The sequence below is a fragment of the Pyxicephalus adspersus genome, chromosome 1 (genome assembly GCF_032062135.1).
Source record: "Pyxicephalus adspersus chromosome 1, UCB_Pads_2.0, whole genome shotgun sequence".
NCBI lineage: Eukaryota > Metazoa > Chordata > Amphibia > Anura > Pyxicephalidae > Pyxicephalus > Pyxicephalus adspersus.
This window is the reverse complement of record NC_092858.1, coordinates 169,477,350-169,483,349: the sequence shown is the minus strand read 5'-3', so window position 1 is coordinate 169,483,349 and position 6,000 is coordinate 169,477,350. Positions and strand designations below refer to the sequence as shown.

The 6,000-nt window shown below is 40.8% G+C and overlaps 1 protein-coding gene across 3 annotated transcripts in view; it reads right to left on the bottom strand.

Moving 5' to 3' along the window:
- Positions 1-6,000, bottom strand: part of BCL9 (BCL9 transcription coactivator) — a 143,486-nt gene that overhangs the window by 79,905 nt on the left and 57,581 nt on the right. For all 3 annotated transcript variants that reach the window (XM_072398337.1, XM_072398332.1, XM_072398335.1), the window contains exon 2: positions 3,159-3,249. The gene's annotated coding sequence lies outside the window, so the exon portion shown is untranslated. The remainder of the gene's footprint in view (positions 1-3,158; positions 3,250-6,000) is intronic.

Below are 6,000 nucleotides of genomic sequence, written 5' to 3'. Positions count from 1 at the left end.
CAAGATCAAGTGATGTAGGAAGAAGAACCCGGAAGAAGATTGAAGAACATAGCGGCGCCTGGCGCTTCTTCTGGCCAAAGAAGGTTACAGGGACGAAGCGGGACTTATTTTAGTTTAGTTCCCCTTTAGGTAAGGAATGGAATTAAAGAGGCCCTGATATTCCAAAATCTGCAATGTGGCCCTTGCACGTTGATGCTGAGGACCTTTGACCTAGAGCTTAACCTTTTTATCGTCTGCAGGGACGGTTTTGGATAAAATGGGGCATTTAGTAAATAAGCAGAAGCTCCAAATGCACAGCATTCCAGCTCCCTACTATTCCTTCAATTAGGGCCTTGAAAAAGGTGGGGGGGCCCTAAAAAATGTCCGAATTTGCCCTATCCTAAAACCAGCCCTGGTCCCCAGAACTTAATGGAAGGGTAAATCTGAAGTATCAATGCCAGCAAAACAGGAATGGAAGGTAAATCTTCCTATAAGACAGAAAATTCAATCAGTTTGAAAAGTTTTTTGGATTGATTAATTATTATAACTATATAACTATTATAACGATATAACTATTCTTTATCAACCCATAATGAAGAAAAACAGAAATCCAGTATTGCTGGCATTTTCTTTTGAAAATCTTAGAACCCTGGCTGCCAGGATAATTCAGAGCATCAGCACTTTCCAAGCCAATAAAAAAGGAAAAGCACTGGGATTTGAAGTTCTAACTTTTCCAATATTGTGTTATAGTTTCTTAAGAGCAGTAACCCCAGGTACCCTTACTTACTACAATTGACATTGACACCGGTCTGGTGCATTATTAGAGGAACTTACCTGTGAGTTATGCTAGACTGAAATGCAAATGCGTTGAGTTGCATTTTTAAGGTATATTGAGTTGCTGTATTCTCCAGAAAGCCTTACTATGTCTCGAAGTAACATGATTTTTATTGCAGGTTACTCCTTTGGACAAATGTAAAGCCAGCCTTAAAGTTCTGTCTACATTTTGAATCTTTTCAATAGACTGATAACGAAGCCAAAAAAACATCTAGAATGCCACAATGCACATCATGCTTCTGTGGTTTATGGCTGCTCTGCCCACTGCTGTACAGATGAAGTCCCGTTCCAAATGAAAACCTTTATAATATGGTATGAGAGGTTCTGGCATTACTGTAATACATAGGCGTAATAGAAATAAAGGCATTTCCTTGGACCTATTTGTGCCTATTCATTTTTAATGCATGTCAAAACATGCACTTTGTCATTATTTTTGTAAGAGCAAGCAACCACCTGTACATGAAAGGTGCATGAACAGCACTGCACCTCCACTCTTGTATCTTTTTAAAGTATGATATAACACAACTTTTTCTGTTTGTTTTTATTTTGTTGTATTCTTTATTATCATCGGTCCTTTAAATTGCACTCAGTGCTGAATTTTGGTTTGCTGTACCAAAGACAATTTATGGGGCACCCAGAGTTTGGAGAAAATGTACAAAGCACTCCTTGGAGATAGTGTCCTGGCCAGGATTTGAAACTTGGACCCATAGGATGCAGACAAGAAGGGCCCCTATCATTGGTTGGAGGTGTCTCTATAAAGGTATGAATGAATAAAAACTATATATATATGTATATGTACCTACAACAAGAGAAACAAAGCCATATATAACCATAGGTAGCACGGTGGCTCAGTGATTAGCACTCTGGCCTTTGCAGAGTCCCAGGTTCAAATTTCAGGCAAGAAACTATCTACATGGAGTTTGCAGGTTCTTCCTGTGTTTGCGTGGGTTTAATCTGGGTACCCCAGTTTCCTCCTACCTTCCAAAAACATGCAGTTAGGTTAATTGGCTTCCCCCCAAAATTGACCTCAGGCTGTAAAAATGACATATGGCTATGGTAGGGACATTAGATTGTGAGCTCCTTTGGAGGACAACTAGAGACATGACTATGAACTTTGTACAGCGCTGCCTAATTTGATGGCACTATATAAACACTGTGTAATAATAATAACCACACTAATGAAACTTCTAATATATTTGGCTCACAAATCCCTGGATCAAGAGTGGGTCACCCATAAAAGCGAAATAAATCTCAATTTTCTCATGTGTGTGTCTAACTTTACATATGTATGTCCATATAAATCCACAAAATTTGATTATTTTAGATAAAATCAAATAGTTATCATGGGAGTATTGGAGGATGATGGACAAAAGGTCCCCTAGTCCAATGGATAGTTTTGTGTTCTATCGCTTGTACATTTCTGTCGGTAGATGTCCCTCTCAAATGTCCAGGGTCTGGTGGACATCGAAGTTTCAGAACATATTTAAGTTTATTATTATTTAAGTACTTATTAAGCTCTTCCATTACTCCTAAGGAAGTAGACAAACTCTGCAAAACGCGTCGAGAAATTGTTAGAGCTTCTCTTGAGTCGAATATTCATTAGGATCATTATGTGAAGCACTAATATTTGACTATTATGTCCAACTTAATAACCATGCTAATTGTGAGGTTTTTATCTGTATTTGGGTTTTTAAATGTTTTGAAATAAATTTATTTTTAATTTAAAAATATTTTCTTGTACAATATAGCACCTTAAAAGTCATTTTTTTTCAACAACTTCTGCTTGTAGTCAGCAATTGTCAAAATGTTCAGGTAATTCCTGGCCTGTTGAAACATGGAATGACTTCTTGTTTGATTGCACAATGGTTCCCAAAAGAATCTCTATAACTTATAACTTGAACAGAAGACCAGGAGGGAATATTACTTTCATTATGGACTTATGAGAGGGGCTGAGACACTAAATTCAAGCGAAAAAGCACCAATGACATGAAAGCTGCACATACCAATCCAGCACACAGGTAACCGTATTGGCTTTGGGGGGTGTTAGCAATTAATGTATATCTAAAGTCAGATTTCATCCTTATCGTTGATATCTATGTCACTACTAGGAGGATTCACCTTCTCTACATATACCCTGGTGGCTATATAAAGGCAAATTTCCTTACTAGAACAAAAATAGCAACAAAAAAAAAAGAAACAGCTTAACAAAAGGCTCCAACCTTTCTCAATGAAAAAATGTTTTGGCTTTAGTTAAACTTTTACTAGAGACATAAAAGCAAATGGAAAACAAAAGTTTGTAAAGAATTATAATCGTAATATCGTATCTTAGTATCGTTATAACTTACCGATGGTGGTTCTGATATCTGTTCAAAAAAACGCTTTCATCCTCGATTATATCCACATAGCCAATGGCTCATTGACGACCCATATGGACACCTGCAGACAGCACAGAACAAAGACATGTCAGATATTGAGGGGTTGTTCTGGACAATCACAGTCAAACAGCCAAATGCAAAAATGTAAATTAAAGGAACTATGAGCAGCTATTGGAATTGTAAAGTGATGCCAAAATAGGCATTTACCCAAAAAGTGAGATTATTACACAGTATTTATATAGCACATAGTCATGTCACTAACTGTCCTTCAAAGGAGCTCACAATCTAATGTCCCTATCATAGTCATATATCATTAATGTAGTCTAAGGTCAATTTAGGGGGAAGCTAATTAACCTAACTGCATGTTTTTTGGAATGTGGGAGGAAACCAAAGTACCTGGAAGAAACCCACACAAACACAGGGAGAACCTGCAAACTCCATGCAGATAGTGTCCTGGCTGGTATTTGAACCTAGGGTACTAGTGCTGCAAAGGCCAGAGTGCTAACCCCTGAGCCACCAAAGGTGTGCTCAAAAAAGGATGGCGAGGGCAAATGACAGGTCACCAATATAAGGGTCAAGAACATTGGGGTCACCACGCAGCTGATCTTTTCTCATTACTGATATATCATACTTTGTTCTGCACACGATCTCTATAAGGAGGCCACACAGTAGCAACACCACTAAATCTCACTCCAAATGACTACATTTTGCACAAGGTCTCTATGTGGAGGCTGCCAATCCTGGTAGATGCAGAACTTTGCTTCCTCATACTGGAGCCCTACCACCATATCCTACTCCAAATCACTAAATTCTGCACATGGTCTTTATTTGGAGGCTGCCATGTTGGTAGAGGCAGGGCTGTGCTTCTTCATACCAGAGCCTCAAGCATGGAGAATAGTGAGCAGCAAAGCAGCAGTATCACCAAATCTCACTTCAAATGACTACATTTTGCACATGGTTCATATATGGAGGCAGGGCTTTGCTTCTTCATACAAGAACCTCCAGAAGGAATACAGTGAGGAGCAGCGGTAGTAGTATCACCATACCTCATTTCATAAAAGCCCTGCCTCTACCAAGATGGTGGCTTCCATACAGAGACCATTATCTCTGTATGGAAGTCACCATCTTTGTAGAGGCAGGGCTTTTCTTCCTCATACCAGAGCCTCCAGCATAGAGAACAGTGAACAGCAAAGCAGTAACATCACCAATCTCACTCCAAATGACCACATTTTGCAAATGGTCTCCATATTGAGGCTGCCATATTGGTAGAGGCAGGACTTTGCTTCCTTTAACCCGAGCCTGCAACTAGGAGAACCGTGAGCAGCATAATAGTAACACCACCATATCCTACTCCAAATCACCAAATTTTGCACATGGTCATTATATGGAGGCTGCCATATTGGTAGAGGCAGGTCTTTGCTTCTTCATACAAGAGCCTCCAGCAGGAGAACAGTGAGCAGCATGGTAGTAGTATCACCATACCTCATTTTAAAATTCTGTACATGGTCTGCATATGGAAACGCCATCTTGGTAGAGGCAGGACTTTGCTTTCTCACACCAGAGCCTCCAGCAAGGACAATTGTGAGCAGCAAGTAGCAAAACCACCCAATATCACTCCAAATCAGCAAATTCTGCGCATGGTCTCCATATGCGGGCTACCATATTGGTAGATCCAGGGCTTTGCTTTTACATGCCAGAGCCTCCAGCAATGAGAACCATGAGCAGGACAGTAGCATCATCACAAGATCTCACTCCAAATCACCAAATTCTGCACATATGGAAATGCCGCTGCTATTTATTAAATAAATCCATTGAATGAGGTATTATTGAACACAGAGCTGCATCTCACTGTGCCTGTTCTATATTCTTGGAATTCAGATTTTAATAAATTGCACTTATGATACAAAATGCTTTAGCAATCCCAATGTCATCCAGTTAGGATTTCCATCTACTCAGTCTATTACAGAATGACAGGTACACTTTATAGAGCAATGCTACCAATCAGGGATTCCCTGACATTTCCCGCACACATTTGAATGGCGGACTGTGCCGAATTATCAGCTTCCTGACCCTCAGCCCAAACAATTGTGGATGTGTCATGGAGAGGCAGCCTTAACTAATGACAAGAGGCCAGCGGGAGCCGCAATCTGAGGGCCCTGGAGGAGCAGCACACAAAGGCCTCAGTGTTCACAGGACACAAATTGATGGGGGAGAGGCGGCTGCTTGTTCAATCTGCTGCATTTGTTTGTGAAGAGGAAGCAATGTTTTCCCTCTCTGGACTCAATGTCTGCTCTGAAGTGCTAAACACTCTCAGCATCTGTGTCACTCAGTGGGAGCTCTTCACCGCCTCATACAATGACTTCCAGGGCTATACATCCTCCATGTGCTAACATACTCCATGCAGGAGAGCAAGGGGGGAAAGAGATAGGCACTCCATATTATATAGATACAGATACTATAAATGAGGGCTGGGATATGAGGGGCTATACATCCTCCATGTGCTAACATACTCCATGCAGGAGAGCAAGGGGAAAGAGATAGGCACTCCATATTATACAGATATCATAAAGAAGGGCTGAGATATGGGGGGCTATACATCCTCCATGTGCTAACATACTCCATGCAGGAGAGCAAGGGGGAAGGGATAGGCACTCCACATTATATAGATACAGATACCATAGGGAGGACTAAAGGAGGGGCTGAGATATGGAGGGGTGATATCGGGTGGGGGGGGTGTCAGCAAGGCATTACACTGGAAGGGTTGCTGAGATATTGGGGGGGGGGCACTTCACAATATATACACATTGACACC